A 26,846-nucleotide genomic window follows, 5' to 3' on the forward strand; every position below is an offset into this window, starting at 1 on the left:
ATTGTCAGCAGTTTCCTTACCTAAGGGAGGACATACTTGGCACAGAGGGATTGCAACAAATGTTCGCCAGACTGATCCCCAATATTGTCCTACAAGCAGATGAAGTCTTTATTCACTGACTAGAGCCGGCCTGTCCAACATTTTTGTACGATGGAAAACATTTCTCTTTTTTTCTCAGTTAAGGGCCAACGAGCAGATTTCGGAGTGATACATTAATTTCATTAAAAAGATTGAGCAGGAGGAAAAGAAAGTGGTTGACTGATAGAAAGCACTGTCAAAGCAATAAATTGGTAATTTTAAAAAAAGGGTAATTGACTATTAGAGTGCAAGAAGGTGAGAGTGTGTGTGTTCCAGCTCACTGGGTGTTTTCTCACTTAATCCCATCAACTATGAGCACGGGTGAGATTATTATTAATTCTCCCAAAAAATTCCTAAGCGTATTCTCCAGCAGGAACTGTGATGCAATCCAGGGCTGGCGCAATCCAGATCACAATCCACCCACACTGAGGACAGGATTTTCTAGGCTCGCTCGCTCCGAAACTGGAAAATTCCTCCCAAGATCAACGGATCTTTCCATGGCGTGCTGCTCATCCACTATGATTCCCGTGGCGGGTGGAAAGGGAAAATTTTACCCCATGCACATTTCTTTGAGTTTCGGGTGATTTGCGCCGCGATTGAGGTATGCTGGACCTAAAGACCACTGGCTCCTTAGAGTTCTTAGAACTCCCCCTTCATGCTGGGTAGAGACCCCATTCCCAATCACTGGTACCTCCCACAAGTGAGTGAGACCCGCTATGGGGTTGCCAAAGGATCCACCCCCTTCAGATTACACACCTACACTTCCTAGGGAGCACTTTGTATGAAAAAACTCTTTAAATAAATGAACTCAGACTGAACAGCTGCTCTCTTTAGCATGCACTTCAGAGTCAATGGGCGGTGAAGTGCTGTACAACTAACAGTCGTAACCCCTCCTTTTAAGGAGCCAGCCACTGCCACGCAAGGGGGTTATAAAAGTTAATGGGACGTTGTTATGATGGCCTGGTGAATCTGTCATCAAATTTATGACCAGGTTATGAAAATTGGTAGAGCGCTATGAATTCGGGCTGTCCCTGAATGATCTGTTGTGAGATATGCTGGTCTGCGGAATTAACAAGGAGAAAGTCTGAAAGATTATAAGTGTAATCCAATTTGAATCTAAAGAAGGCCATTGAAATAGCTTTATTGTTGGAGAATGCAGGGAAAGAAGCAGAGGAACTACAAGGAATGTCAGATAGCAGTATTCTCCAAGTGGTGGGCAGTGGGGGGAGAAGTCTCCAGCTGGGGATAGAGTGGGAAAATAGCATTGAGGTAGAAGATAACCATGATCACATTGAATGAAAGGATAGGCTCGAGGGGCCGAATGGACTATTCTTGCTCTGATTTCCTACGTTTAAAACATTCACTTGATATTAAATTGCTGTGATATTAATGAACAATATGGAATACGACTGCTTAAGAAAGGAACCTGCTCAACTGGATTTCATTACTCAGTTAGCATTATCAGGAGAAACACAAAGAGAGACCCAGAGAAAGGAGCTGTAGTTCGTATTTTTTTTCTTTTCTTTACAGCTAGAGCTTGGGAGTGGATTATGTTAAGCATGTGTTTTGAAATAAAGTATATTTGCACAGAGTTAAAACAAAAGCACAGACATCAGGCATTGAAATTGTATATTAAAACTTGACAAGCCCATTGGTAGAATATCCCAACTTATCTCCCTTTCAGACAGAGATCCCGGAACACACCAATTGCATGAATATCCTATTCAGTGGATAGCTTAATACTTTTCCTGGGATAAAGTGTACTTTAGAATTTTGAGTTGGCAGTAGGCTAAAAAATGGTTTGTTCCTTGGAGTTCTTTACTCATTGATATAATAAATAGAACGTGTTGCCCACAGCTCACTGCACCATTCAATTAATATCAGGATATCAATGCAGCAGTTATGCTGCCAAGTCGCTTTCTAATCATCAACTAATAGTGACACATTATTAATTGTAGTTCCATCTCCTTTTCTAACCTTACAGGATTACAGCATACGTCTAGCCAAAAACACTTCTTTAATTGACAGATCTATTGTTGAACGCATAGTTCCAATTACTACAAAGAATGCACTTTCTATTGATTACCTTGTGAACAATAATCTTTTTCAGTAATATCACAACCGAAAGAAAGGAAGAGATGCCATTTAAGTGCTCAGACCAGTTTATGTCCTGTCAAATATTGTAATTATCCTATTTATCCAATGATTCTCCTTTCTTCCGAAGGCCTGAACGGAAGACACAAAAGCCTCTAGTTTGCCATTGTCATGTTAGCTTGATAAGGCCAATAAAAAATGTTACCCACTGGATTGTTTTCACTCTAATGCAAATGTGAAGCATGTTGATTATTTCAGCATTCATTTTCATTTGATAAAATGTAAGTGCAGGTAGGACTAAAGAAAATATGTCATCGCTGGTTAAATATATTGTTTTCCAGAGACTGATTAATCATTATGAAGTGTAGTCACATATGTGGGTCTTATGCAGAGTCATTTGCAATATTGAAAATTAATTTCTTGCCCATTTTCTGTGCCACATGAAATTGGTTTAACCTCTGGCGCTCCAACTTTAACCTACTCTGTGTGAGATGACTCACACTCATTGTAAGAATTTCAAATCTTCTTTGGCCTCCTTCTTGCCCTTTGCCCTCCATGAATATTTCTTCAATTAATGATGGTATGCAGGCCCTTTTCAGTGACACGGGGTGGAAATCTGCCCACAGTGGTGACATTAAATGGCAGAATCAGATTGACTGGATGTTTTTTACAAGATACAATATTTAATTCCTATTGTTTATTTGTTCTCCACCATTGTCTTTGACACATTAAAGTTTTAAAGTCTATTTATTAGTGTCATAAGTAGACTTACATTAGCACTGTAATGTAGTTACTGTGAAAATTCTCTAGTCGCTACGCTCGGGTGCCTGTTCGGGAACAGAAGGGAGAATTTAGCATGGCCAATGCACTTAACCAATACACCTTTCAGACTGTAGCAGGAAACAGGAGCACCCAGAGGAAACCCATGCAGACATGGGGAGAATGTGCAGAGTCCACACACACGATGACCCAAGCTGGGAATTGAACCTGGGTCTCTGGCGCTGTAAGGCACCAGTGCAAACCACTGTGCCACCGTTTCTACCCTACATGATTTTATACAGGGGAATTAACACTTGTGTTGTCAGTCCAAAAAGAAACCAAACACACAAGACATGATTGTGCTGACATACAATTGTGGCATTCTATTCACTGGTCACATACCATTATTAATATCAGCAAACTTATAACTATTTACAATATTACCACTATTTTACAGATTCTATCTAAACTTGGCCAACAGATGTCACCACATTGCATATCAACTCAAAAACATGAGTAAAGAAGACGACTTGTTTCCAATCCAGGATTCATGCTGTACGCTAAATGAGTTTCTCTATGTTAACATGTTAACACTGGAAATGTAGTAAAATGCTGGCAGGACTAGTTTGCGCTCATAGCAACAACAACAATCTGTACTCGTACAGTGCCCTTACTGTGATAAAACATCCCATGGTGCTCGGATGATAAAGGGAAAGATAACACCAAGGCAACCTAAGGAGATATCAGGGCAGATTTGGGGCGGAACGGTGGCACAGTGGTTAACACTGCTGCCTCACAGTGTCCAGGGACCCGGGTTCAATTCCAGGCTTGGGTCATTGTCTGTGTGGAATTTACACACCCTCCCTGTGTCTGCGTGGGTTTCCCCCAGGTTCTCCAGTTTCCTCCCACAGTCCAAAGATGTGAGGGTTAGGTGGATAGGCCATGCTAGATTGCCCCTTAATGTCAGGGGGGCTAGCTACAGTAAATGCATGGGGTTACAGGGATAGGGCCTGGGTGGGATTGTGGTTAGTGTAGACTTGATGGGCTAAATGGCCTCTTTCTGCACTGTAGGATTCGATGATTTCATGATTCTATGAATAAAACTTGCTCAAAGAGGTAGTTTTTAAGGAATATGTTAAAGGAGGAAGGAGAATTAGAAAAGTTTGGGAAGGGCATTTCAGAGCGTAATGCCTTGTCAGCTTGGCACACCCACTAATGTCAGAATGATTAAAGCCAGGGATACATAATGAGGCCAGAGTTAGATGAATGCAGGTATATTAGAGAGTAATGGACCTGGGAAGATTACAGGCATAGGGAGACGCAAGGCCCTGGAGGGATTTAGGGCCAGAATGAAAATTTTAAATTGGGATGTTTCTTAACCAGGAGGCGATTTACGTCAACAAGCACATGCCGCTCACTGGGCAGGGTTTTGTGTGATTTAGGACACCGGGAGCGGTGTTTTGGATGACCTCATGTTTGCAGAGGGTAGAACTTGGGCGGTCTGCTAGGAGTACATTAGAATATTCAAACAGTGTAGTAAGAATTTCAAGATGTCGGCCCACTGCACTGCACCTTCCTGCCACACCAGAAATCTATCTTTAAAAAAAGGAGCACATTGCAAATTTGGTGACTTGGACTTCGTCATTCCACTGATCGGAAGAAAGCTCTTCCCAATTTCTAGAGTCCATCTATGGATCGGGCTCACTCAGTCAGGTGACTTCTGGGATCAGCAAACCAGACCAGGTCAGTTTTCTTTTGGTGGGGATGGGGCAGGGGGGATTGTCAATTTCCTTGACAGCAAGACAGTTATTTGAGAGCTGGACAGCTCCATTGATTTTGTGCATAAAAGTGCAAAATCATGTCCACTTTTAACAATTAAAAGGATTGCCTCACCCCTTCCGGGCGGCACGGTACGACAGTGGTTAGCACTGCTGCTTCACAGCTCCAGGGTCCTGGGTTCAATTCCCGGCTCAGGTCACTGTCTGTGTGGAGTTTGCACATTCTCCTCGTGTCTGCATGGGTTTCCTCTGGTTACTCCAGTTTCTTCCCACAGTCCAAAGATGTGCGGGTGAGGTTGATTGGCCATGCTAAGAAATTGCCCCTTAGTCTCCAGGGATGTGTAGGTTACAGGGATTAGTGGGTATAATATGTAGGGATATGGGGGTAGGGCCTGGGTGGGATTGTGGTTGGTGCAGACCCGATGGGCCGAAGGGCCTCTTTCTGCACTGTAGGGTTCTATGTTCTATGTTCTTCCAAAGTTATACTGAGGCCCTGTTGAAAGAGGCACTTTGCCTCTCCAAAGTGTTACCCTGATGATTCAAATACATCCACGAAGTTCAGACCTCCTTTGACCTGTTCTATTCTGCACATTCTGGATTCCACACTCCTGTTTGTTCCAAAGTTCTACTTCAGTGGGGCTAGCTGGTGGTTTAAATTGCCTCTCTGTCATGGCAAAAAATCTGGGCCTAAAGTGTGACAACAGCCTCAGATGGGTGCAAATTGTGCATTTACATGTGCATGCGTGGAACTGTGACATCTTTCTGAAGCATGATAAAATAGATAGTTAACTTCACCCTCACCATTATATGTGTGTGCATGTGTATGACACATTAAATGTCATCTGTAGCTCAGTTGGTAATAGTCTCACCTCAATACTCACTCTAGTACTTTCGCATCTATGCTGCTACATAATTATCGGAGTGCTGCAGTTTTGGAGGTGCTATTTTTCTGAAGAGGCATTAAAGTAATGCCCCATCTGCCTGTGTTCTTGGACGGCATAATTTTGTAAAAGAGTGGAAGTTATTCCCAGTGCACTGACTAATATTAATCCCTCATCAACATAACAAAAGAACAAGTCATCTTGTCATCATCACGCCACTGTTTGTCAGAGTTTGTCGTGCGCAAAATTGCCTGCTGCATTTCCTACATTATAACAGCAACTACACTTCAGAAAGTACTTCATTGTATGTGAAGTGTTTTGATGTCCGGTGGTTGTATATCTCTCCAGCCGCTTTCACTGAATATTCATTTGCCTGAAACATCACTTAAGTGTTGACTTTTTTATATTCATTCTGGCTGGCCAGTATTTATTGCCCATCTCTAACTGTCTGAGGGCAGTTGAGAGTCAACCACATTGTTGTGGCTCTGGAGGCGCAAGTATGCCAGACCAGGTAAGGACGGCAGATTTCCTTCCCTAAAGAACATTAATGAACCAAATGGGTTTTTCCAACAATCAATGTGGTTTCATGGTCATCTGTAGATTCTTAATTCCAGATTTTTTTTTGTATTAAATTCAAATTCCACCATCAGCAGTTTGGACCCAGGTCCCCAGGTCATGAACTGAGTATCTGGGTTACCAGTCTAGTGATGATACTACTAGGCCATCGTCTCCCCTGTAGGCAACAGAGTGGATATGATAGAGAGCAGTGTGGATTCAATCCCCCACTCACTTGATCTTCTCACCTCAGCCATTAAGACACTGAGAAGGGGTCGGGGACAGGACTTGTGTTGGCGAAATGGACGAGAGAAAGACAACAATACGGACTCAACCTCGTACCCTTGAGTATTGTGATGGTTTCTCAAAGCAGTCCTGATGCTCAGATATTTTGGAACTGAGTTTGGGAAGTGTGACTCCCTGCCTTGACTGAAATATGGGCAATGATGTAAATGAGCATATTTTCAGCTCATTCGAGGCCAGTCTGCAATTTTGGAGCCAATGCTCAGAAACTAGGCTGGATCTTCAATAGGTCAATGAGGAGAAGAGGGTTGGAAATGCAGAGGGAAGCACATCATGATGTGTATAAAAGGGTAAATGGATCGCTCAATCCTTTGCACATAGTTTCCATTAAATAAGCAAAGTTATCGGCCAAAGATTTCTGTGGGTGCTGGAACCACCATCCTCAGCTACAGCTCTAGCCCCTGGGCATGAAGAGGCTACGAGAGGAAGGACAGGCAGGATTTACCTCCATCACTGTGTACACTCAGGTGGAGGACATCACTGATTCCACCCATGTAACCATCACAAGACGCCGAGTGAGTAGCCAGGAAGATCCATCAACTGGAGAGGCTTCCATCCCCTCAATATTTCAACTGGTCTGCAACTACAATAAGTTCTCACTATCCTGCAGCCTGCCATGGCATCTTTATCCTCTGGTAGTCGTAGATCCTAAAACTCTTCATGATACCGGCAAGACTCCATGGATGCCTTCTAGGAATGAGGAACATGATTTAAAGAAATAGTTACTGTCACCTTTATGTGGCCACAAGACTGAGGCACAGAAATGCTTACAACCACAGCATCTGCTCACAAATGCAACCATTCAGCAGGCAGCCAGATTTCTGAAGATGCGATTCCAATGCCTCAGTTGTGGGGCAGCACGCTATATTACATTCTTGCAAGGTTTTGTATATTGTGATGGTCTGTTCTGTATTCCTTAACATAGCCCATCCCTACTTACTTTTGAGAAACTGATGCAGTCCTACCTTCTTGAAGTGCTGCAGTCCATATGGTGTAGATACATTGACAGAGCTGTTAAAAGGAAATCATTCTTGGCACTACCTTTACACTGATTGTAGGAATACATCCGTTAAATGCACAACACAGTGGCATGATGGTACAGTGGTTAGCACTGCAGTCACAGCCCCAGTGACCTGGGTTCGATTCCATGCCCCCGACACTGTGTGGAGTTTGCACGTTCTCCTTGTGTCTTCATGAGTTTCTTCTGGGTGCTCTGGTTTCCTCCCACAGTCCAAAGATATGTGGGTTAGGTGCTTTGGCCATGATAAATTGACCCTTAGTGTCCCGGGATTAATGGGACGAAGGTGTGGGGTACTGGCATTGGGCCTGAGTGGGATTGTTATTGGTGCAGACTCAATGGGCCAAATGGCCTCCTTCTGCACTGTAGGAATTCAATGATTTCTAACACCCCAGAATTTCTATTCTTACCAATTATACACCCCTATAGTGGTCTCAGTGACCCCATGCACAGACCTTGACATCCCTCTCCCACTAATCCTTCTTTTTCCATTTTACCATCAAAGAATGTAAACACATTTAGTTTCATGGCTAAAAACCTCCAATGTAATTAAAAATAATCGCCTTATGCAGCTGGAAATAAAGACCATCAAAGTGACCCACTCAGTGTGATGAACAATGCAGTGAACCTCACTCCTCAACACTCCGGCACGATTCCCCTTGTCGTCTTGGAATCCAAGTGGGGGAAGCTTACTTGTGTGCATTTGCTTGCAGCTGTCTTCATTATTGGAGTGCCCATGGGGGCACCAGCACTGGTGTCAATGCAGGGGCAGCTTCTGTCAAAAGGCATGAACAGATGTTAATGATGATGGTGCCCTCTGAGGGGGATGGGGTAGGGTCACCCTCATCACTAACTGTCTCGGCTCTTTGATGACATTCTTGATCGCTGGGAGCGAGGGTCACCAGCTGGAATTCAAATGGCTTCCACTCCATGCACTTTTGTACCTTTGATACTATTGATTGGTCAATGCTACAGACATGCTTTCTGCACATTTTGGTCTAATGGGCTTGCGTCCACAGAGTGCTCCCACATATAGTTCCCTATGACGTTGGCCACTTTGTCAATGGAGGACTTCATGCGTTCAAAATCCTATGCCACGGCAATGCTCCTGAGCTGAATGATCTCCTCCAATCTCATGACTGTCTTAGGAAACTCTGACATGGGATCAAACATCTTAAACTGAAGATTCAAATCAAGCTATCTTGTTCGCGGTTCCCAAAGCAACGCATCAACACTCAGCTGAACATAGCTGTATCTGTCCCCCATCCTCCGCTTTCCAAGATTCCAGTGACTGTGGCAACCTTGCCCTCCAAAATTCCTATCTCCACCCCACCACTGCTGCCCCTCACCAAGTGGGGAATGTGGCCCCGAGACAATCAGTGGGGCAATGTTCAGTAAAATCACTTTCTTCGGACTCTTTCCCACTCGGAGCAGGGTCAATTTGATTCCCAAACTGGTGTCCTCAACCCAAAGGGAAAGTCTTGGGGGAGCTATCCATGATGGGAGGTAAAAGAAGACATGTTACAAGTTAGGCATGTGACTGCACATGGCAAATTAACATGGGCAGAGTACAGGGAATGGGTTCCAATTGCCTTCAGACGCTGAAACCAGAGAAAGTCGCATAACATTTTTAAAAAATACATGACGGCACAAAAAATAAAATTGGGCATAAGCGCTAGGATTTTTTTAAATGTCTTTCTTAGTTGCTCTTTATCCATTTTCAGGACTGACCTTTTACATGCCAAAATGTTAAAATAATATCAATCCAGCTCTTGGTCATAATGCCCACTGTGTTTAATAAAGTGACATGACTCTGCACACTGAAATATTTATACCTTACACTTTCTAATAGGATTAGTAGTGTGAGGTACTTGTAGAGTTTGGTTTGCATTGATGCAATATCAAATATTAACAATAAAAAGAAGGCAATTTGAAAACAGCAAATTGAATTTGACTTCAGTTTCTGTGTGTGAGCTTGGGAGATCGTTTCACACATAATGGAAAAACCTGTCACTGAGATCGACAGTGAAAACATTAGAAATTGGTCCCTTGAACCTGTTCTGCCCCCAATAAGATTGTTTGATCTGACTGTTTAAGGTTTATTTATTAGTCACAAGTAGGTTTACATTAACATTAGAATGAAGTTACTGTGAAAATCCCCTAGTCGCCACACTCCGGCTCCTGTTTGGGTACACTGAGGGAGAATTTAGCATGGCCAAGCACATCTAACCAGCACGTCTTTTGGACTGTGGGTGGAAACCAGAGCACCCGAAGGAAAATGTGCAGGCTCCAAACAGTCAGTGATCCAGGCCAGGAATCAAACCCAGGTCCCTGGTGCTGTGAGGCAGCAGTGCTAATCACTGTGCCACTGTGCTGCCCACTGTGGCCTTAGCTTCACTTTCCTGCCTGCCACCTGTAACACCTTTGGAGATCAAAGATCTGTCTAAATCAGCCTCAATTTTACTCAGTGGCCCTGCCTCCATTACTCTGGTCTAGAGAATGTAAAAGATTAACGAGCGTCTGAAAGAAGAAATTCTTCCTCATCTCCGTCTTCCTCGGAAGACCTATTACATTTAAACTGCATTTGCTGGATCAGCGGTTCCCAACCTCTCTGTCATCTCCCACTGGTGTGCCGTGAAAAGCATGCAAGTGTGCTCCCACCACCAGCACTCCCATGCACACTCCTTTCATCAAGACACCCAACAAGCCCCAGTTATTTAGATGAAATTCCCTTTGGCCTTGTTAACCTGGTCTGATTTTCTCTATATTTCCAGGAATCTCAGTTTAAATGGTCTCCAGTTTGTTATTCAAGACCAATCTCTGCTGATTCCAAAGGGGTAACCTTGCACCAGATGCATTTAAAACTAAATAAACTTTATCTGACAAATGGAACAATAAGAAATCGGTAAATTGGTTTTGAACTGCTCAGTTGGAGAATATCAGAGGTTTGCCTCAAGATTTTAATTGTTTTAAATCCATAGAATCCCTACAGTGCAGAAGGAGACTGCAGGAGACTCCAAAGCCTAAGGAGGTTAGTCACTGGCTGAGTCCCCAAAGCCTGCCCATTATCTACAAGGCAGAAGTGACAGTAAATTACAAGGCATAAGACAGAAATGTGATGGAATACTCATCACATATCTGCATGAGTGCAGCTCAAACAACACTCAAAAAGCTCAATGCCATCCAGGACAAACAGCCGCTTGAAGATAATCTACCACCTTAAACAACCACCCCCTCCTCCACCAATGCAGAGTATCACTGTGTGCAGTGCACTGTGTACCATTTACAAGAAGGACTGCAGCAATGCTGTGAGGCTCCTTCAACAGCACCTTCCAAACCTGTGACCTCTACCACCTAGGACAAGGACAACAGGTACCTGGAATCACCATCACCTGTAAATTCCCCTTCGAACCACAGACCACCCCGATTTGAACTATCTCACCGTTCCTTCACTGTCGCTGGGTCAAAATCCTCAAACTCCCTCCCAAAGATCATTGAAACCTACACCACGTGGACTGCAACAGTTCAAGAAGGTGGTTCACCATTACCTTCTCAAGGGCAATTGGGATGGACAATAAATGCTGCTAGCCAACAAAGCCCTTGTCACACGAAAGAATATGAAAGACTGCTGCTGCAATTGAGGGCAACACAATGGCACAGTGGACCTGTGTTTGACTCCTAGCCTGAGTCACCATCCGTGTGTAGCCTGCACATTCTCCCCATGTCTGCATGGGTTGCCTCTCGGTGTTCTGATTTCCTCCCACAGTCCGAAAGACGTGCTGGTTAGGTGCATTAGCCATGCTAAAATCTCCCTCCGTGTACCCAAGCAGGTGCTGGAGAGCGGTGACTGAGGGATTTTCACTTCACTGCAGTGTTAATGTAAGCCTACTTGCGACACTAATAAATAAACTTTTCACTTTTACTTTGAGAGAGAAACAGCCACATCCAACAGATATAAACATGCTTGTTTCATAAAATAGCCTTTAAATATGGTAATGCCTAGCAAGCCCCTGTGAATTAAAGACATGTCTCAATACCTCTTAATATAATCTTCTAAAGAAAGTTCACCATGACATTTGCGATTAGCCTGCATTGACAAAGCACATTTTTAAATTAGAACATTACATTAATTATGCCTCAGTGGCATTTCATTACCTTTAATTCCCATCAAAAATATTGCTAGTTGTCAATATGAGGTTGGATATTAGATTTGCTCTGCAGATTACTCAATGAAATGTACGTTCCCAAACAGCAAGGCCCTGACTTGCTGCAGTTAATGATTATATCCTCAGGCAAAATTCTGTTCTTCAGCATGCCCTGTTTAGGATGAACACTTTACCCACAGAGACATTCCCAGAGGTTCTGTTTTGAAGATTCCCTTCGTTTCTCTCTAGTGGGCCTCATAATGCGAAAGTCAGACTCATAATTTTATTTTCTAGTGGAAAAGGGGAAAACCTGTTTAAAATCATTTGGTAGTAAAATTTTTCCACCCCAGTGCAACATTCCCTTATCTAAAGATACATGTTCTGAGAAAAGGGGAGGCAATGGCTTAGTTGGGCGGCACTGTGGTTAGCGCTGCTGCCTCACAGTGCGAGGGACCTGGGTTCGATTCTTGACTCGGATCACTGTGTGGAGTCTGCATGTTCACCTCGTGTCTGCATGGGTTTCCTATGGGTGTTCCGGTTTCTCCCAAAATCTGAAGGATGTGCTGATTAGATGCATTGACTGTGCTAAATTCTCCTTCAGTGTACCCGAACAGGTACTGGAGTGTGGCAATTAGGGGATTTTCACAATAAATTCATTGCAGTGTGTTCTTTTGCATTGCAAACAAGTAAACAAACTCAAATTAACTTAGGGAATTCATTGCAGTGTTAATGTAAGCCTACATGTGACACTAATAAATAAACTCTATTACCACTAGACTATTAATCTATAATCTCAGCTAATGTTCTGGGGAACCAAGTTCAAATCTCACCATGGCAGATGGTGGAATTTGAATTCAATAGAAAATGTCTGGAATTAAGAGTCTACTGATGACCATGACACCATTGTTGATTGTCAAAAAAACCCATCTGGTTCACTCATGTCCTTCAGGGAAGGAAATCTGCCATCCTTACCCGGTCTGGCCTAAATATGACTCCAAAGCTATAGCAATGTGGTTGACTCTCAACTACACTCAGGCAACTAGGGATGGGAAATAAATGCTGGCAAGCTAGCAACACTCATGTCCCATGAATGAAGTAAAAAAAAGAAAAATTAAGTTCACTGGTACATCTTTACAAAAATAACTGGTAGTATTATCAAGGGTTAATTTAAAATCATATTTATTGATCCTGAGGTATGCACATGTTGTCATAATTTGCTGACAAATCTATAATAACTACCAAAGCAATGAGGTTACGCACAGTAATATATTCGATTAGTTGTTTAAAAAAATCTGGAAATGGCTAATTGAGCAATTTTGAAATGATTAAATATAGATATGTTTTTAATAAATTAAAACATTTTGTTTTCAATTACTACTTTATATTAAGAGGGCAACACGGTGGCACAGTAGTTAGCACTGCTGCCTCACAGCACCAGGTTCAATTCTAGCCTCGGGTGACTGTCTGTGTGGAGTTTGCATGTCTCCCCATGTCTGTGTGGGTTTCCTCTGGGAGCTTTGGGTTCCTCCCACAGTCCAAAGATGTGCAGGTCAGCTGCATTGGCCATGCTAAATTGCCCCTTAATGTCTGGGGATTAGTAGGGTTAATACATGGGGTTATAGGGATAAGCCCTAGGTGCGAATGTTGCCAGTACAGTCTCAGTGAGCCAGATGGCTTCCTTCTGCACTGTGGGAATCACTGCATGATTCTATCTCTCCTGAAAATATATTTCCAGCCTGTCAGTGAGACTGGTAGAATTCCGAAATGCCTGGTTTAGTCCACGTTTCCCTACAATGGTAGGATCAATGACATGTATGCCAGATATAGCCATCTCACCACCATTAACCTGCTCCGTATCTTTCTGCATCCCTAAAGACAATATGTTGACCCATCAGAAACAGCGTGCCCCGATTCCTCCAGCAATATAGTGAATGCATTTAATCAGCTTGAGTGGGAGTGCCCGGCCTCTATCAGCTGTCTCCTTAGCTGAGAAGTGGCCAGGTCAAAGCTGCCCATGAGATCCTTCACATACATATAAGAGGCGTCCATCTGAGTTGATAAAATGACAGGCTTCTCGAAAGTACCTGGTTTGCCAGATGGGAATACAAGATACTGACCAGAAAATCTCTTGTGATTTCTTTGTGATTTTGATTCCACTTTTCCAATTCTCTTATGCAATCAGATTTTGTGATAAAGTAAGAACGGAATAGTATTCGGCTCAGCATCCCTTTATGCAACAGGCTTTAATGAAGCCAAGCTCAGGACAACTACTTTAAAGGTAACTTGCAGCATTAATTCATACAGTTACCAAAGGTCCACCATTATTTAAGTATAAGTGACATGGACTTCGAATTGTGTCCCTCATCTTAATGATGTTCCAGTAAATAGTTCAGATTTTGTGGTCGGCCATGAAGCAAGGGTCCTTGAAGAAAACTGCCCACAAAGATCTGGTGATTACTGTGGCATGGTTTTTCTTTTACCCAAAAACAGTTTAAATCTGGCACCATCTCAACAGGATCTCCAAGGGTGCAGCAAAAGTGATGGAAGCAAGCAAGGTAAGTAACCAATCAGGTTGGAGTATTCCCACAGGCAAGGAAACACTAAGCAAAAAACATTTATTATCTTTCACTACTAATTGAAGTTTTCAAATGGCCTAATAAACAATTATGATTGGATTAAGATAGAAGCTAAAATAAAGACAAAAAATCTTTACAAAAGAAGGGTTTTGTTTGAAAATAATGTGGATTATTTTTCTTCATGAAGAAAGTTAACATCCATTATATAGAGTTTTTCAGAGTCAGTGAGGGTGTTAAGCAATCATAATGATGTTGGTATATTGTTAAAACTTTGCTTATTCAGTAAGATGTAAGTTTGTCAAGGTTAATATGGAATTCCTTATCAAGTTAAAGGTTATTTATTAGTGTCACAAGTTGGCTTACATTAACATTGCAATGAAGTTACTGTTAAAATCACCTAATCACCACACTCAGGCGCCTGTTCGGGAACACTGAGGGTGAATTTAGTATGCTTGATGCATCTAACCAGCACATCTTTTGGACAGTCGGAGGAAATGCACACAGACACAGGGAGAAAGTGCAAACTCCACACAGACAGTAACCCAAGCTGGGAATCGAACCTGGGTCCCTGGCGCTACGAGGCAGTGTTAACCACTGAGCCACTGAGCAATTTGTTGATTAGATGCCCTGGATAGTGCACCCTCTGAAAATGTTTTAAATCTTTTCAAAACTTATATTTGTAAATTTACTTACACAGTTGTTACAATAAAGTAACTAACACATCAATAGAAAATCTTTCATTGCAGGACAGCTCATTCAAGCTTCCATCTTGGCTTCAAATTACTGACCAGAAGTAATCAATAATATTCTGTCATTCAATCTACGTTCTGTTTTTATTAGACACTCCCTTTCAAACCTGTGTCTCAGTTAATTATCTATTTAAATGAAAGTTAGTTGTGCTCCGCTTAATACAAATATATATATCAAAGTTTAAAAAAAACTTTTTACTTAAGTGCTTTGTTTATATTTCAATTTCTATTTTAATCAAATCGTAATGATTTCTTTCACTAGGCAAACATTTAAATTAAACGGAAGGATAATTACAGATCATGAATGCCAGATAAACAGAACAGCAAGCTTTTTCTAATATCCATTCAAAGGATGAGGGCGTTTTTTTTTAGTTTTTACTCCATCCTTAAAGTTACAAAGCCAATGCTCAGCATGGACCAGGCAAGCCCAAATCCATTTCTTGTTTGCTCCAAAAATCAAATTCAAAATCTAATTGAATCCCATTGTTAGACCCCACAAGAGAAACAAATAAGATCCAAGCTGACAAGATGAAGAATTGCATTGTTTTGTGGGCTTGATCTGGTGGCACAGTAGCACAGTGGTTAGCACTACTAGCTCACAGCAACATGGACCTGGGAGCCTGCACGTTCTCCATCTGTCTGTGTGGGTTTCCTCCAGGTACTCCAGTTTCCTCCCACAGTCTGAAAGATGTGCCGGTTCGGTGTATTGGCCGTGCTAAATTCCCCCTCAGTGTACCCGAACAGGTGCTGGAGTGTGGCAACTAGGGGATTTTCACACTAACTTCATTGCAGTGTTAATGGAAGCCTTCTTGTGACACTAATAAATAATTTTTGTAAAAACTGATTCTCAATCTTAGCCAAAAGGTCGAGAAGGATGAGGGTGTTAGTGACAAAGACAACATTTATTGTCCATCTTTGATTGGCGAGCTAGTTTGTAATTGAACATTTTTCTCAGGCATTTTTCACATGGCAGTGAAAAGAGCTTTGAGTCTGGAGTCACACACTGGCCAGACCAGATTGCTTTTCCAAAGGGTCATTAGGCAATCAGATAGAGTAATGTGGCGGAGACCATGTACCCAAATAACACTGCTACTCATGGCATTGATTGAGAATGAAAATGGGAAGGTGGTGGCATAGCAGCATTATAGCTGGATTAGTAATCCAGAGAACCAGGATCTGGGGATCCAAGTTCAAATCCCACAATGCCAGATGATGGGATTTGAATTCAATATAAGTCTGGAATTAGAAGTCTAATGATGACCATGAAACAATTGTTGTAAAAGTCCATCTGGCTCAGTGTCCTTTAGGAAAGAAAATTTGTCCTCCTTATCTGGTTTGGCCGACACATTAGTCCAGATCCACAGCAATGCAGTTGACCCTTAAATGCCATCAGAGATGGGCAATAAATGCTGAACTAGTTAGCAATGCCCACCTCCCATGAACAAATTAAAAAAAAGTCTCTGGGAACACTGCCCATACATTTCACACTGTTGCTCCAGTATCTACCTCTTCATTGAGGACTCCTGGGGCTCACTATCTGCAGGAAGCTGTGCATCATGGGATAATCAATCTAGTGGGAGGTGACCAGAGCTGTTGCTGCTTCTATCAGCTACTCCTTCACTACTGTGCCCTGCTCGCCTGCCAGTGACACCCACTGTAAAAGTGCATCAGTTCCCAGCGATGTGGGAGTATCTGTGTTGGTGCAGGACGTGCTGGACTAATGCCACACTCTCTGCTCACTACTCAGATGGTGGCTCCTCCTCGTCTATCCGATGTGGTTCCGATGCTGTTGGTGGTGCCTCAGCCTTTACCAACCCTGCAGTAGTGACTAAAGTGCTGTTCACAATTTCCATTTCCATTCATGTCCCTCTGCCTGTCCTTCATCTAAAGTTAAAATTAAAAGTTTATTTATTAGTCGCAAGTAAGGCTTACGTTAACACTGCAATGAAGTTATTTGAAATTCCTCTACTCGCCACACTCCGGTGAATGTTTGGATCAGTGCACCTAACCCGCACGTCTTTCAGACAGTGGGAAGAAACCGGAGCACCCGGAGGAGACCCATGCAGACGGTGGGGGGAGGATGTGCAAACTCCACACAGACAGCGACCCAAGCCAGGAATCGAACCTAGCTCCCTGGCACTGAGAGGAAGCAATGCTAACCACTGTGCCACCGTGCTGCCCCCTATCACTGTGCCACTGTGCTGCCCCTATCACTGTGCCACTGTGCCGTCCTTGGAGCTCTGGAGCTCCCTGGGGTTATCAGAAGCCACAGAGGAACCAGTGCTAATAGCCATCAGAAGGATTGGTGCCAATGATGTCACTTTTCTCATTTTCTGAGGGATCCTACACCTGCCTTGCCTCCTGTGGCAACCTGGTCCACTGAAACCTATCTATCCTGGGATTCCCTGTCTCTCTGGATTAGTAGTCTAGTGACAGTACCACAACACCACTTCCTCCCCAGTCCTCCCATGTGCAGCCTGCATAAAGGCTATAGACAGGACTTCAAATACAACACCAGCAAACCAGTTCCCTGCACTAGTTCCTGCCCACTGCCCGTTATTGACCTGTTCCCCACTGGCTGAACTCTACAGCATATCGGAAGATTGCTGGTGAATTCCCACCATCTGTCCATGCAGTTGTATGAGTGCCGCACACTCTCAGAGTCCCCAGTGACAATAAGTTGATTTGCAAAAGGTCAACGAGAGCTGTGCGCATAATGATCAATGAGTGCCATTCATTCTTTGTTAGCAGTAAAACCTGGACCAATTCCTGTTTGTGACATCCCAGATCATCCGTTCCTCAGCCTCGCTGACCTTTCCAGGCGAGAGCAAAAATGGAAAGTAATCCTTATAGTTAGAGTGTTCGGTTCGAATCCCACCTTGTGGTCTGTTGGTGCTGCGGTGCAGTGACATCTTGCCTCACTTTTTGGCCGGGTGACCAAAATCACAAATTCAATAAAAAGAAAATGATGTACAATGCTTTATCTTAAAATACACACACAGTTCTCAAATAGGGTCACAATAGGGTGAGGGAAGACTTCTCAAACGGTCACAAGGTCACTTCTTGCGCAAGAGGCACAAAAATCCAATGAATTGATCGCTGCACATCTGTTACAACAGCTGTAAAACATGACTGCAGCACACATCAATAAAATTCTAAAATATCATAAAGGCCGCTGTTTACTGTGAAGATGACTAGTCAGTCCTTAGATAATGGTTCGAGTCAGAGAAGAATTAAAAACCATTTAAAAGCACTATGAATCTTTTATTTACTAGAATAATAGATTAACTCAGTCCAGATCAATACTTAATTGAACTTAAAATATCAGTAAATTTTGCAGACTTCAGGCCTGTATTGAAAGGTCAAGAATATCTGAGAGTTGAGATTAACTCAGACAAACAAGTACATAGTTGCATCAAACTTGCTTTTTAATATGCGACCAGGAACAAGAATAGCTGAGATTGTAAATAATACATTTCAGGTTTGTGCATTGGAAGAATGCTGAAGATTGACATTTCTTCACCAGTAATTACTGCGTGCAGTTAATCAATGTCATTAAATGTGGAATACAAGAGGAATGGATTTTTTAATATAAAAGCAAAATACTATGGTTGAAAAGTCATCAGCCAGAAATGTTACATCTGTTTCTCTCTACATCCAGACGTGCTGATCTTTTTCTGCCATTTTACATTTTTACTTCAGACATTTTTGCATTATCAATCTACAAGATGTTGCTGACCAGGCTAGCATTTGTTGCTTATCTCTATTTAGCCGTGAGCAGGTGATGGTGAACTGCCTTCTTTAACCGCTGCATATAATGCCTGCTGAGGAAAAAAACTGCTAAATGCCAAAAGCTACAAGGGTATAAAATTGCTGTAGATAATAGCCTCATTCAATATAACTTGGATGAGTCAGTAGACCAATACCAACGGGAAAACTGAACTGGGTAGACCAGCAGGGAGGCCTGATCCCTGTGTTAAGCTATCACAAATCAAGTGACTATCAGCTACCCACCCAGTATCATTATTTATAAATAAAAACAAGCATCCAGTTTTTGTCACTTTATTTGAAGCCACAGACAACTGTCACTAACATATATAAAGGAAGACATGGTGGTACAGTGGTTAGCACTGCTGCCTCACAGTGATAGGGACCTGGATTCAACTCCAACCTTGAGTGACAGTCTGTGTGGAATTTGCACATTCTCACTCTGTTTGTGTGGGTTTCTTTTGGTTGCTCTGGTTTCCTCCCACAATCCAAAGATGTGTGTGTCAGGTTGATTGGCCTTGCTATATTGCCCCTTATTGTCGGGGGGGGCGTTAGCGTGGTAAATACACGGAGATATGGCTTGGATGGGATTGCTGTCAGGGTAGCTTGATGGGCCAAATGGCCTTCTTCTGCACTGTAGGGTTTCTGTTATTCAGTTCTATAATTCTATCCATTGAGTGGATTGTAAAACTACCTGGCTAAGATAAATAAGCTACTGTCCATATATCACATCTTGTTTACATTCAGATAAATTCAATTTAAAACTGAAATGAGAAAATTTATAAGTTGCAAATTAACTTTCATAACTCAGTTTGATCAGTTTGGATAGCTGTATTGTGCAAATCATTCGAGGTAGCACAATAACTTAAGTCTTTGTTTATTTACACATACAAGTGTCAATTAGAATCAGTCATTAGGACATGAAATTTTGATAATGTGTCAAGGAATGACTATGTAAAACAAGTGCTTGCCATATCCTAGTGTTCTCATCAGGATCAGTAAATTTATCATAAAACGAGCTGATATTGGAATTTTAAATTTATTTGATCCATACCTGCTTACACCTTAGTTGAAATCAATTTTTTTTTGAGAGCTGCACTTTATTCCACTGAAATCAATACAAACTTGCAATGGACAGCAAAAAGACGACAAGTTTTCTGATTTGTATTTGTCGAAACTTCTTATATTTACAGCCTAAGATGCTAATTTGTTGTGACTTTTCTGATTGTATTCTGTGAAGGATGATTCATCCAGCTGTGCAAAGGAAATGTTTCATAAACATCATAAATATCACAACATGCACTTGCAGCATTTTTTTTAAACCAAGTGAACATTCAAAGACAATTCTACTCAAAACATACTGTTGGGCTCACGTTTTGCAATCAGCGGCAACGTGATAACATTTGCTGTTAAAACTTGAAGAATTGCGTACCCAGTTCATAGAATCGTAGAATCCTTACAGTACAGAAGAAGGCCATTTGGCCCATCAAGTCTGCACCAACCACAATCTCACCCCACCGACGCCCTATTCCTATAACACCATATATTTACCTTACTAATCCCCTAACACTAGGGTCAATTTAGCACGGTCAATCGCCCTAACCCCGCATATCTTTGGATTGTGGGAAGAACCGGAACACCCAGAGGGTGTTCTAAAAGTCTCTCAGTTATGGATTTCCCCTCTCCCAATGTCAATTCGAATAAAGTTCAGTTAAGGGGATCATGAGGCATAATTGGTTGCTTATAAGAACATAAGAAATAGGAGCAGGAGTAGGCCATCTAGCTCTTTGAGCCTGCCCCGCCATTCAATAAGATCATGGCTGCCTGCTCCTATTTCTTATGTTCTTATGTTCTTATAAGCAACCAATCATATCTAAGTATTTACACAGACAGAAAACTAGGCAGTAAAAAACACTGAATTATTTCACCCTTTTTTAAAATTTTAACAAAGTGTGAAATTTAAAGGGGAGGTAATGGCCTAGTAGTATTATTGCTAGACTATTAATCCTGAAACTTAGCTAATGTTCAGGTTTGAATCTCTCCACGGCAGATAGTGGAAATCGATTTCAATAAAAAATATTTGGAATTAAGAATCTACTGATGATCATGAAACCATTGTTGATTGTCAGTAAAACCTATCTGGTTCACTAATGTCCTTTAGGGAAGGAAATCTATCATCCTTTCCTGGTCTGGCTATACATGACTCCAGAGGTTGACTCTCAGCTACCCTCAGGCAACTAGGGATGGGCAACAAATGCTGGCCAGCCAGTGATGCCCATGAGTGAATATATTAAAATAAATAAGTGATTGGGACATGCATAGAGGATTAAGATAGAAGCTGCAATATCACAACGAAATGTAAAAAGATATATTTAAAAAAATAGCACAATGGAGAAACTTGATCTTCCAGAAATAAAAAAATAATAGTTCTTCAGGATCTATAAGGCACACAGCAATAATTACATTACTAAATACCTCATTGAATAAGATGCAACTTTTCTAAGGGCTTTAACAGAAAGATGAATGGAATAAGAAGGCAAGTTTTCACTGGTTCGGTAGTTTCTACTCAATTGCAATCTAGGGCGACTTCAACACTGCACTAAACAGGGAAGCAAATAATTACTGACAGCAACTATGAACAGTTTTGATTCCCTTATCTGAGGAAAGATATACTGGCACTGGAGGCAGACCAAAGAAGGTTCCCTAGGTTGATCTTGGGTCTGGAGGGATTTTCTTATGAGGAGAGAGTTGGTTGGGCCTGTACTCATTGGAGTTTAGAAGAATGAGAGGCAACCTTATTGAGACATATAGGATTCTCAGGGGGCTTGACAGAGTAGATGCTGAGGGGTTATTTCCCCTTGTGGGAGAATCTAGGACCAGCGGGCATAATCTCAGAGTAAAGGATTGCCCATTTTTGGGTGAGGACGACTTTTTTCTCTCAGAGGGTAGCGAATTTGTGGAATTCTTCACTGCAGAGGAATTTAGAAGTTGGGTTGCTAAGGATGTTCAAGGCAGATTTTTAATCAGTCAGGGAGTCACGGGTTATGGAGATAAGTGGAGTTGAGGATTATGTCAGATCAGTCATGATCTCATTGAATGATGGAACAGACTTGATGGGCCAAATGGTCTGCTTCTGCCGTCCTTACCTGATCTGGCCTACATGTGATTCCAGAACCACAGCAATGTGTTTGCTTCAGGATTATCCTCAGGGAGCTAGGGGTGGGCAATAAATACTGGCCAGCCAACAACACCCATGTCCCATGAATGAATATATTAAAATAAATAAGTGACCTGATGGGCTGAATGGCCTACTTCTGTTCCTATTTCTTAGTATCCTATGGTCTAACCTCTGGATTCTATGTTTATCTGTGCATATGTGGACTCCAGAAGTTCCTGTAAATTTCAAAGGAGCAATTATGAAAAACATTGACATCTTCGCCTTCATTTCTACTACAAAATCCAGATCTAAATATATTGTTCTTTGCAATTTAAATAACATCTTAACAATTTTTTCGTTATATTATCAGTGGGTATTAGAAGATAGATATATGTCCCTGCAACTATCAGGCTGGATTTTACCAGGCTTCAATATCCTTCATCGAGCTGAAAACTGGGTCCCAAATATATAGTTGCTCGCACGGCCACCAACTCATTGAATTTACTGCAGGAAGCCTCATAATGACTTTCCTGCATCAAGCAGGAGGCGTAAGCAGCACTTTAAAATGGAGACACCCTCATGGAGCAAATACAAATTAAAATTCAGTGAGGCTGAGAAAGAGAGAGAGAGTTTTCTAATCAGTGAGAGAATCAAACGTTAGGGAAATAAGGTGGGAAAATAATGCTGAGGATTATTGTATCAGATCAGTCATGATCTCATTGAATAGTGGAACAGGCTTGATGGGTTGAATGGCCTACTTTATAGAATCATACAGCACAGAAGGGGACCTTCAGCCCATCGAGTCTGCACCGACATGCAAGAAACACCTGACCTCCATCTAATTCCATTTACCAGCACTTAGCCCATAGCCTTGAATGCTATGTTGTGCCAAGTGCTCATCCAGGTATTCTTTTAAATGTTGTGAGGCAACCCGCCTCCACCACCCTCCCAGGCAGAGCACCCCAGACCATCACCACCCTCTGGGTAAAAGACCTTTTCCTTAAATCCCCCCTAAACCTCTTGCTCCTCATCTTGAACCTGTGTCTCCTTGTGACTGATGCTTCAACTAAGGGGAACAGCTGCTCCCTAACTTCCCATGTCCCTTATAATGCATCTTATGGTCTGTATTCTTATGAGGAAGGGCCTACTGATTGCAGAGTAAACTCCTCAGAGGGAATCACTGAGGCTGCGATGACTGTCATTCCTGCCCATGGCCCTCACTGGGGAACATAACCCCACAAGTATCAATCCGTGAAGTTTGCAAACTCCTCATGCAGTGGGACGCTATTCTGCCTTCAATAAAATTACCTGAAAATGGCCATTAATATAAACTTTAATTATTGCAGATTTTTGGTTTGCATATCGGAGTGAGCAGCATATCGGTGGGAGTCATTCCTGCTGGCAGGATTACACCAGGAATTGCTTCAGAATAGCTCTCCATTCTTTCACTGCCTTCCCTTCTGCCTCCATTCCCGCCATCCCAGAGGATCAACAAAATCCTGCCCCTCGTTTCTTTATTAGTATTTTTCTCCACAAGAGCGGCCCACCTGGGGCGGTATTGGTGGCACAGTGGTTAGCACTGCTAGCTCACAACACCAGAGGCCCGGGTTCGATTCCTGGATTGGGTCAATGTCTGTGTGCACTTTGTACGTTCTCCCTGTGTCTGGATGGGTTTCCTTCAGGTGCTCCAGTTTTCTCCCACAGTCCAAATATATACAGGTCAGATGGATTGGTCATGCTAAAAATTGCCCCTTACTGTCAGGGTGTAAATGCATGGGGTTATGGGGATAGGGCCTGGGCGGGATTGTGGTTGGTGCAGACTCGATGGGCCGAATGGCTGCCTTCAGCACTGTAGGATTCTATAATTCTAAGGGATCCCTAAACTAATCAGATTCTTCAACTTGCTCCCCACACCCTTTAACATTTCTCATTTTCATACACCAACTTAATGTTCTTTTAACAGAACCTATGGAGTCTGCTTCAACAATGAATTGTGGCAGTGAGTTCAATGTTTTAAGCATTTAACTAACCCCCACAGTCTCCCATAAGCCCCCGCAGTCTCCCACAGGGATGATGAATAGAAAGAGTCACCACGAACAGCAAGAATTCATACAAATTGTGGTAAACTCTTGCTGATAACTTTCGAAATCGAAGCAAATCAGAAGGAGGTAGCAAGAATGGAGAATATGTGGATTTTTGAGCATAATTACAGTACCTCCACGAATCCTCGCCAGGAATTCTCAAAACGAGGAGGGTTAGAGAAAATAAAAACCACAGTCAGCAAGGATAGGCAACAACACCTCCTCCACAATCAAGCTGATGCTAAGCACAAACCCCACCAATCACCCTGCAATCCTTGTGTCTGCAAAGACCACTTGCTTTGTTACCTTCACTCACACGTTTGCATCTGTGTGCCAATGGCTGTGTGCCCATTTCAACTGTGCCCCTTTCTTAGGCTCAAATTATTGAATGGTGTTGCCATGGTTGGCTTTCTGCCTCTCCCTCCACCCGCCACACTATACACCCCCGCAACTGCCACCCCCACCCACCCCCCGTGGGGCTTCCGTCAGCTGACCCAGGCGTGTAACCTAGGCATCCTTCCAAAAATTCCAAACTGTCTCTTGAAGAGCTAGCCACAAGCTCATTAACGATTGGCCAATTATCTGAATCATAAGACCATAAGATATAGAACCAGAATTAAGCCACTCGGCCCATCGAGTCTGCTCCACCATTCAATCATGGCTGATATTTTTCTCATCCCCATTCTCCTGCCTTTTCCCCATAGCCCCTAATCCCCTTATTAATTAAGAACGTTTCTATCTCTGTCTTAAAAACACTCAGTGACCTGGCCTCCACAGCCTTCTGCGGCAAAGAATTCCACAGATTCACTGCTCTCTCTCTGAAGAAATTCCTCCTCATTTCTGTTTTAAAGGATCATCCCTTTAGCCTGAGATTGTGTCCTTTGGTTCTCATTTTCCTACTAGTGGAAAATCCTCTCCACATCCAGTCTATCCAGGCCTCACAGTATCCTGTAAGTTTCGGTAAGATCCCCCTTCATCCTTCTAAACCCCAACGACTACTGACCCAGAGTCCTCAATCGTGCCTCATATGACAAGCTCTTCATTCCGGGAATCATTCTTAAGAACCTCCTCTGGACCCTTTCCAGTCCAGCACATCCTTCCTTAGATATGGGGCTCAAAACTGCTTACGGTTAAATACAATCTGACCAGAGCCTTATACAACTTCAGAAGTACATCCCTGCTTTTGTATTCTAGCCCTCTTGACATGAATGCTGACATTGTATTTGCCTTCCTAACTGCCGACTGAACCTGCATGTTAACCTTAAGAGAATCTCGAACAATGACTCACTTTCTGATTTCCTAAGCATTTTCCCATTTAGAAAATAGCCTATGCCTCGATTCCTCCTTCCAAAGTGAATAACCTCACACTTTTCCACATTGTATTCCATCGGCCACTTCTTTGCCCACTCTCCTAACCTGTCTAAGTCCTTCTGCGGCTCGCCCTGCTTCCTCAATACTACTTTAACCTCTACGTATCTTTGTTGCCAGGTCCTGCCATCCCACCTCTGAGCAAAATTGCTGGCAAGTCAGCGCGATAGCCAGTGTTGTTAATCTTTGCCTCTGTACCCACTCTGGAAACAAAGATCCTGCCCTCTGTCTCTTGCTTTGTAGTCAGCTTGTTAGTCATTCTTCTACTCGTCCTTTGATCTGAGTCGTGAATCTACTGCGTGGTACCTCATCAAAGGTTTTTTGAAAATCAAAACATGAAATGGCTACTGCATTATCTAACCTTTCTGTTATTCCTTCAAAGAATTCAATAAAACTGGTTAAGCATTACCTTCCCTTTTGGAATCTGTGCTGACTACTCTTTATTGTATTCCCAGTTTCTGGATGTTTCTCTATTACATCTTTGATTAAGTATTCTGTTATCTTCTCTCCCACTGCTGTTAAGCTAATTAGCCCTTACTTCCCTGGTAATTGGTCTGCAGCACTCTGCTAATTGATCTATAGTTCTTTGTGAAACTATATGAAGTAGAAAACCTTAATAATCAAACAACAAAAATGGGAAAAGAACACAAAATAAAACACTGTCAAAACTGGAGAGCTGTGATCATTAATTTTAAACAGCATTGAAAATGCAGTTAATAAAAAATGTTTAAAGACATCATGACAGATAGAGACCAAAATCTGAATTCATATAAAACAGATGAATGAAATTTAAAAAACACATTTTTAAAAAAATCACATGAGTTCCTTAAACAACAATATGCTAATGGAACATGTCCAAATACTTAAATTGACTTTGTTGCCTGTGGCGGAAACAAATAAATTCGGCACATTCCAATGTTTTGAGTCTGGAATCTTTTTGATCATTTGGCTCCGAGTGTGCAGTCATCCACACAGCTGAGACATCAGACTCGCTGAAGAAAAACCTTTCACTTTGACAACATTGGCTTTGTCGAGGCGACAACTGAACCTAATCCAGAAGGGAAAGAAAAGTTGTAAAATTTCAGAAAATAATGAGCACTGACGCTGAGGATTGGGCACCTGAGTTAGAAGAAAAGATCAGTAAAATAAATAGGAACAGGAGAGCAGGAGGGAGATGGCAAGGCGGAGATAATTGGGTAGGGAACTCCAGAGGACAGGGGTGGATCTGCTAAATGGACACTCCATCTTTATTTTTCAAGATGGCGCCTGAGCATGGTGACCTATTGCGAGTTGTTCTCGGCATACCCTCTCGTTCTATATTTTGTTCTTGTAACGATTTTAATCAGGCAATCGAGGTTGGCCTGTTACAGTATGAACTCCCTGATTAATGGTCAAATTGATGGGCCGATCAGGGAGCCCCATGCTCTGTACTTAAATAAAAGTGTCAGTTCCTCTGGCACTCCGGATGTAGACTGCGTACTGTGAGCACTCTGTATAGTGTTTTAGAATCTTGTAAATAAAGGAATTTTGGTGAAG

The sequence above is a fragment of the Carcharhinus amblyrhynchos genome, chromosome 4 (assembly GCF_965287045.1).
Source record: "Carcharhinus amblyrhynchos chromosome 4, sCarAmb.v2.hapA, whole genome shotgun sequence".
Lineage (NCBI taxonomy): Eukaryota > Metazoa > Chordata > Chondrichthyes > Carcharhiniformes > Carcharhinidae > Carcharhinus > Carcharhinus amblyrhynchos.